This window comes from Alosa sapidissima, chromosome 16 (assembly GCF_018492685.1).
Source record: "Alosa sapidissima isolate fAloSap1 chromosome 16, fAloSap1.pri, whole genome shotgun sequence".
Lineage (NCBI taxonomy): Eukaryota > Metazoa > Chordata > Actinopteri > Clupeiformes > Clupeidae > Alosa > Alosa sapidissima.
In genome coordinates, this window is record NC_055972.1 from 7,000,977 (window position 1) to 7,009,093 (window position 8,117).

The 8,117-nt window shown below is 41.8% G+C and overlaps 1 long non-coding RNA gene across 1 annotated transcript; it reads left to right on the forward strand.

Annotated features, from left to right (window-relative positions):
- Positions 1 to 6,051: 6,051 nt before the first annotated feature.
- Positions 6,052 to 7,878, forward strand: LOC121685576. The gene is made up of 3 exons (XR_006023387.1): positions 6,052 to 6,086; positions 6,357 to 6,418; positions 7,229 to 7,878. It is a non-coding gene; the product is annotated as an uncharacterized LOC121685576 (long non-coding RNA).
- Positions 7,879 to 8,117: the final 239 nt, after the last annotated feature.

Sequence of the window (8,117 nt, forward strand, 5' to 3'; positions counted from 1 at the left end):
CATTTGCGAACGTAGCGTTATCAGCGTCATGGACACATCGCAGATTGCGAACGCTGTCAGACCCAAGTTTCCGTCGTATTTATCAATCGTTCAATCTTTAGTGTAAACTGCGCCTTTCTCTGCCTTTCTCCGCCCATAAAAGCAATTTACAAATGTCCACAACTGAATGGCAGCGCCTACGTAGCCTACAAGCGCAGTTGAATGAAGTTAACTGATGACAACATTAAAAACAATCAAACGTTTAGCGATCATGCAATCATAAAATAATACCATGATATGATGACAAACAAGCAGGGAGATAATGAAGATCTAGTTCTACTCAAACTACTTGTGCACGTAGGCTATGGGAAATTGGTCAAATCTAGCAAGTAGGAAAGTTTAAGTGAAGTAGGCCTACGTGAAAGTGAAAGTAAAAGTAAGACATTAGAAAGGCCAACGAAAGTTGAGGTTGCTTTTGGTAGTACAAATACTTTCACCACAAAAACTGGTGCTCTAAATAGCGATTCTGTTGTCTTTGAAAGGTTCTCTTATTGACGCATTGAACTGCAATTTGGATTAACACTTGCTTTTACAAGGCGGAAGTATTTATAGAATAGACGTGCGCTTTCAGGAGCAGTCTTTGTACATACTGCAGAATACATAACTAGGCGCTCTTTACTCTTCCCCTCCCATCTTTTTACGCTAAACTCCCACTTTCCCCTGGATCCTCCCATGAATGCATATGCATGACATGACAATCGCAATCTGCCACTTTCAGCTCCTGCGACAGGCAGTTTGCGCTTTTACATCATTGCGGCCTGTTTGTACATACAAACAGGCCGCAATGATTTTACACGCACATTGCGAACCAAATACGCCTGAAGTGGGCGCAAAAGCGAAAAAAAGATGAAAACATCTTGAAAAAAGAAAGTAGCCTGTCATCCCGACTGCCACTCATTTTCTCCCGTCTAAGATGAGGCCGAGGCTTCTGGAGAGACATCCTCCAGGGGGCCAATCGGCCCACTCAGTCTCCTGCGCCCCCATTGGCTGAGAGCAGTCAATGGGAGCTCTTATTGGCTGACGTCTGCAAACGAGGTTAACGAGGGCCGTCTTTAATTAAAGATACTGACCGGCGACTGAACCGCGCACTGCAGAGTGTCGGAGGGGCGACGACTGCGGACATGAGACATGAAGTCAGCGCGCTGATCCAGGGCCGCACTGACACTGGTAGAGACGGTCCATTATTGATGATGTCATTTAAATATGCACAAGGACAAAGCAGACAGGGTGATGGAGCATGCTATCATAGTGTGAGTGTGTGGGACAGTGTGTGTGTGTGTGTATGTGTGTTTTGCACAGGTTGTGTTTTGTACTACAGTATACTGCAGGCTGGACTCCCATAACCAAACATGACCTGACAAATGTGAATATTTGATTTCTCTCTCTCTCTCTAACTCACACTCTTTGTGTGTGTCTGTGTGTGTTTGTTTGTCAATTGGTGGTGGTGGTGTGAATGTGTGTCCAAGTGTGCCAACTGTGTGTCTTCTGTCACACACACACACACACACACACACACACACACACACACACACACACACACACACACACACACACACACAGGTGGTTATTGTAATAAGGCAGCTGACACCCTAAAGGTTTATTAGTTCTCACTGAGAGGCTGTGTATTGCAAATTTTTCCACAATCTCTGTGTATTTCTGTGTATTTCAATTTGTGTGCCTGTTCAGTATGACTTAGGCTTGCTTGTGTATGTGTGTGTGCGTGTGTGTACGTGCGTGCACACGGGCGTGTATGTGTCTGTGTGTGTGTGTGTGTGTGTGTGTCTGTGTGTCTGTGTGTGTGTGTGTGTGTGTGTTTGGGTCCACTGTGGCTGCACGCTGCCATGGACCGCTCTGTGATCTAACCGTAGCTGACAGGCAGGTTGGAGGGCACTCTCTTGGGTCTTCAGACCGCCCCTGCACTGTGTGCTGCATTACAGCACCCCCACCTTACACACACACACACACTCACACACATGCACGCACGCACGCACGCACGCACGCATGCATGCACACACACACACACACGCACAAACTCACAGACACACACACACGCACACACACAATCACACACATGGACACACACACACACACACTCATACTTGCACACACACAAACACACTCACACACGCGCACACACACACACACACATATAAACGCACACACACACACACACACACACACTGTACACTCTACAAGCCCCATAGTCTCCCTGAGCTAGCAATTAGCACACGCATCGCTAGAGAAAGCATGAGGCCTTCATGGCCTGTCCAGCCAGGCCCCTGTACACTGCCCAGCGTCCTCTAATATTTACCAGAAATGGGCCACGGAGGCTGGGCAGCGGCGAGAGTCGTTAGCCCTCTTACATTTAACATGAGATGCAGCCAGGGACTTCTTCACTTATTCATCCACAGCCGCTAACTGCTCAGATAACAGGAAACGACAGCTGGGCAAGAGGGATGACTGTCTCTACCCCCATTCAACTGAATCTGCTTTGTATGTGCACACACATAGATAAATACATACATACACACACACACACACACAAACCACCACACACATGCACACACACACACACACACACACACACACACACACACATGCACACACACACACACACACACATGCACACACACACACACACACACACATACACACACACACACACACACACACAAACCGCCACACACATACACACACACACATGCACACACACACACACAAACCACCACACACATGCACACACACATACACACACACACAGATAACTACTTCTGATAATTGTAATTCAACAAGTCAGTGTATATTGTCATTGTTGTCAGACTTGACAGAAAGTTTACTTGCAGTTTGTCCAGATGCCCTTGTGTTAAAACCTACTTATTACCTCATTAATTACTCATTAATTAAATATGAAATGCACTCCACTTTAGAACAGGGAGCATATTCCCACTTATACTGGATTAATTAATATGTATTTAGTCAGTATTAACAGTTGTAGGTTTGCATTTCATTCCACTAGAACAGACCATGCTATTTAGGTGTTGTTAAAGGAGAACGGCTGTTCTTTTGGAACTGCTACATAATAAGGCCAGAACTATGCATTGCCTGTTATGATCATAATTTGTGTCTTATTGCCTTCTAATTTACCAGTTATAATCAGTAGTTAGGAAGTAATATCTACTATAAGTCTTAGTTATTGGTCTGTTAAGGGTGGAATATGTTCATGCCTTGTAATTATTAATTAATGAGTGATAGCAGATAATTCAGGGATATTTTGCTATGTTAGTTACTGGCTGATTGATGATGAATATGGGTGTGTTAATTTAAAGCGTTACCGAACATTCAGACAGATAAAAAGAAAATACCAAAAAAGCATTCAAGCACAGCACATTTCTCATCACAAACCACCAGCACTTTATGTGCTCATTAAGAATTACATACTGTACTACTTAAAGGGCATGGTACATTCTGAATTACATACAACTTAAAGGGCATGGAACATTCTGAATGACATACAACTTAAAGGGCATGGTAAATTCTGAATGACATACAACTTAAAGGGCATGGTACATTCTGAATGACATACAACTTAAAGGGCATGGTACATTCTGAATTACATACAACTTAAAGGGCATGGTACATTCTGAATTACATACAACTTAAAGGGCATGGTACATTCTGAATGACATACAACTTAAAGGGCATGGTACATTCTGAATGAATCAGATTCTTACATCACTGCAGTGTCATGTTCACCTTTATCCTCAATGGAGCCCGTGGTGCACTTCTACATTCCACGAACTTCTACATTACAAGTCTATTCGGAGAGCGTCCCCTACAGTGATGTTCATTTGAATCTGGGGAATGGCTATCAGCAGTCCACTGGCCACTTTGTGGCCCCTGTCAGAGGCGTCTACCAGTTCTTTGCGGATTTTAGGAGTTGCAGAGATAATGGACACAACACCATGTACATCCAGGTCAACAAGGTGTCGCAAACGCAATGTCACTCTCTGGTCCCCTTGGGTTCCACTGTTGAGAGCCAGTGTTCCCTCATAACCAGCACGAGAGTGGCTGCTCCTGGTCTAATTCAATTCATCGCGGCATCAGGTTCTCTGGGTTTCTGCTGCAAAAGTTGCCAATACAACTGCGGTAAACATGTCAATACAAATTGATGATATGTACATATTGTCAACAATTTTGTTTACAATGGTGTAATGTTTTTTTTTTCCTTTGTAAGATCCTGAGAGTTTGTGTGACATTCAAAAAAGGATTAAATAAAATGAATTAATTGTTTCAGCAAACAAGTGTGATGAAATGTGAGAGTTAGTGGCAGCTCTAACTCAAACTGGGTAGCATCGTCTTTTTTTCATATCAAAAGTACTGGTGACGTCGAGAAATGGAAAATCACCGGAATTTTCCTTTAAAGGGACACCAGGCAAGCCAAATGCTTTTTCTCTATGAAACTCCCCCTAGCTTCTGCCGGCTCTGCCATTATACACACGTTTGCAACAATCGCTAGTGTTTCGTTAGCCTGCCTCTGTGCTGTGGATGCAGGATGTAAACTGATCCTGTTTCTCGTGATGTCTGAGACTTTGTGAGACTGAAGGTCGGCGGGTACGAGACACTGAACTTGCAAGCGAGATATTGTCTCTTCTTTCTGCGGCGGTTGCGGAGGTTTGTTATGGATGGTATACTGCTGTGCCATTGAGAGTATCCTGACTGGCAACATCACAGCATGGTATGGTAACAGCACCGACCATGATCACAAAGCTCTGCATAGGGTGGTCAGGTCAGGTCAGCACATTACAAGGACTGAGTTACCAGCAATCCAGAACCTTTAGAGACAACGCTGCAGGAGAAAGGCCAAGTGGATCCTCTCTGAGCCCAGTCATCCCAGCCACTGTCTCTTTAACCTCCTGCCGTCTGGGAGAAGGTACAAGAGCATTAGGACCTGTACCAGCGCATTCAGAGACAGTTTCTATCTAGAGGCCATCAGGATGCTGAACTGTCATACACTTCATCACACCTAATGTCATCAACTTCACAACTCCTCAGTGGTTTTGTTTTTTGTTTTTTTTTGCCACTTCAGTATTTATCTTCTTATATCTTCTTAATACTCATTCACACTTAATTACCAATCAATATACCTTTTTCATTACTGCTATATTTAAATTATGATTTAAAGTTGAGCTGGCTCTTGAGCATAAGAAATGTCATTACTGATAAATGCTTATTTATATGTACATGACAATATATGAAGAACTTTAGAGCTTTAAATGAACTTTTTTGTTCTTGTGGTTTGTAGGAAATTATGCAATGCCCTTATTAGATTAGATTAGATTAGAATAGATTGTCATTGTGCAGAGTAAGTACAGAGAAAACGGAATTCAGTTTGCGTCTTATCTATGAACAACAACACACTCAGAGCTCTGAGGTGGATTCAAGGCAAGAAAATAAGCAGGAACTCTGAATGCCTCAGCAGCACTAGAAATCCAGCACCAACTCCCTGCTCTTTGTGGCGTTCAGCTGCAGATGGTTGAGCCTGCACCATTGCACAAAGTCATCCACCAGGTTCCTGTACTCGTACTCCTGTCCATCCCTGATACACCCCACAATTACACGGTCATTCGAAAACTTCTGCATGTGGCAGTACTCAGAGTTGTAGCTAGTTGAAGCACAGTCACCTGAGGTGCTCCAGCACTCACATGGATGCAGAGTTAAAACCGTTAAACCGCTGAGCAGTAGTAAAACACAAGTTCATTAAACTCATTTATTATTTACATTTTAAAACATTAATCTAAAAAAGTGGAATACATATTATGGTAAAGAAAAGGGGTCTTTTGCATATTACTTCCAGGTCCAGGCAATGGGGTGACAGAACAGTGTTGAAATAGAGCCACATTCAAACACATTCAAACACAGAGTATCAGAACTGACCCTTCCTCCTAATCCCCTGTCACTTCCTGACTGTGATGGGGCCTATATAAATGTGTGCCTTTCAGCCCTCAGCTACATCTTCAAGTAAACCTGGAGAGAGAACGCTTTGAAAGGTAAGACTGCATCTTGAAGACATACACACACACAGACACACAGACACACACACACACACACACACACACACACACACACACACACACACACACACACACACAGGCACATTGTTTGTACAGGCAGACACACAAGTTTGTACAGACATAAACACATGCACACATAGACTTTTACATTCAAACACACACACACACACACACACACTCACGCACACACAAACACTGGTTCATCAACACTGGTTACATCTATGTTCTGTTTGTGTTTTCTCCCAGTATGAAAGGCCTGGTTGTTTTTTTGGCAGTGATGCCATGGATCACACTTGCTGCACCTAACGGTATGTGGAATGTATGTAGTTAAGTAGAATTGTATCATTTACATAAGTACAACCTGTAATCATGGAATGCAACATTTAAAAGTCTTTACATAAAAGTCTTTACACATAGTCTGTACATAAACGGCTGTAGCAGCAGCTTTTACTGTAATACAGCAGCTGTACATGTTTTGTCATAATAAATGTTATCTTTAGAAGACTTGCAAACCCAAATCAGAAAAAGTTGGGACACTGTGTAAAATGTATCCAATTTTTTTTTTTTCAGTTCTTTCCCTTGTTTGCAAAGATTTCTCTGGAATCTCTAAATGTTTTAATATTATGTCCTGTAGATGATGGACTCCACAAATACTTGCCATAGTGTAAATACAATTTCATCTTAAGAAACATTCAATTTGCATTGTTTCATCATTTGTGCACAGAGGTGCAAAGAGTGATGCATACCCCTACTGTACATCTTTACTAGACCCTGCCTCTCTGGGATGCTCTTTTTCATACCCAATCATGTTGCCATAGTTACCCTAATTAGTTGTGAAACATTCCTCCTTTTGTTTTCTTTATCATTACACAACTTTTCCAGCATTTTGTTACCCCCGTCCCAACTTTTTTTGAAACATGTTGCTGGTATGAAATTCAAAATGAATATATATTTTCCATGAAATAGTCAAATATGTCATTTTTTACATTTGATATGTTGTCTGTGTCCTTTTTGCAACTAAATATGAGTTTAAGAGATTTGCAGATTATCACATTCTGTTTTTATTCACATTAAACACAACGTCCCAACTTTTCTTGATTTTGTAATTTCATCCACAGAGCCAGGGGTTCACTTCTTTGTCACGCTGCCCAAGGTGATAAAAGGCACTCTGGAGACCATCCGCTACACTCAAGTTGAGTTGAATGAGGGAAACGCATATAAAATTTTAACTGGCAATTTTATTGCCCCTGTCAATGGTATCTACCAGTTCTTTGTGGAGTTTCAGAATTGCTATGGCGCTGGATACACCGCCCACAGTTTCGTAGTCAACCAGGTGGTACGAAAACCGTGCAGGTCTCTTGTTGGTAATAGTGACGGTGCTTCTTCAACCCACTGTTCCTATATTGTTAAGCTCAAGGCTGGGGACCATGTGTCCATCAAGCAATACCAAGGTTGTTCCTGGGCAATCGATTTTTCTTTCTCCATTTGCTTCTCTGGGTCTCTGCTGCAGAAGATTTAAAAAAAGATGTCAATAAGAATTGAGGATGTGTACACAATCAACAAATTTGTTTAAAAAAGTGGCCACTTTTTGTTTTTAAGCACAATGTTGAGTTTGTGTCACATTCAAATGGATCATATATCTCATCACAATGCATTGTGTGAACATGAGACAAAGTGATCAAGATAACAGAAATAAAACAAATTCACTGCATCAAACCACTGTTATGTGTGAAAATGTTGATCTTAACTTTAGAGTCACATCACCTACGCCAGTACTGTAGTTGCCAAAGTGGGGTCTGGGGATCCATAGTCATGAGTTAGTGATCCATAGTCAAGGTGTCTACAAAATTATTTTATTTAAATGATAAAGTTGGTGTTTATCATTTAAAAATACATCTATCATAATAGATACATCTATTAAAATAACAACTCTTTTCAGAAATAAAACAAGCAACTTGCCTATTTGCTCCCACCCATTTAACTTCAATCACTTCACTCAGATAACAA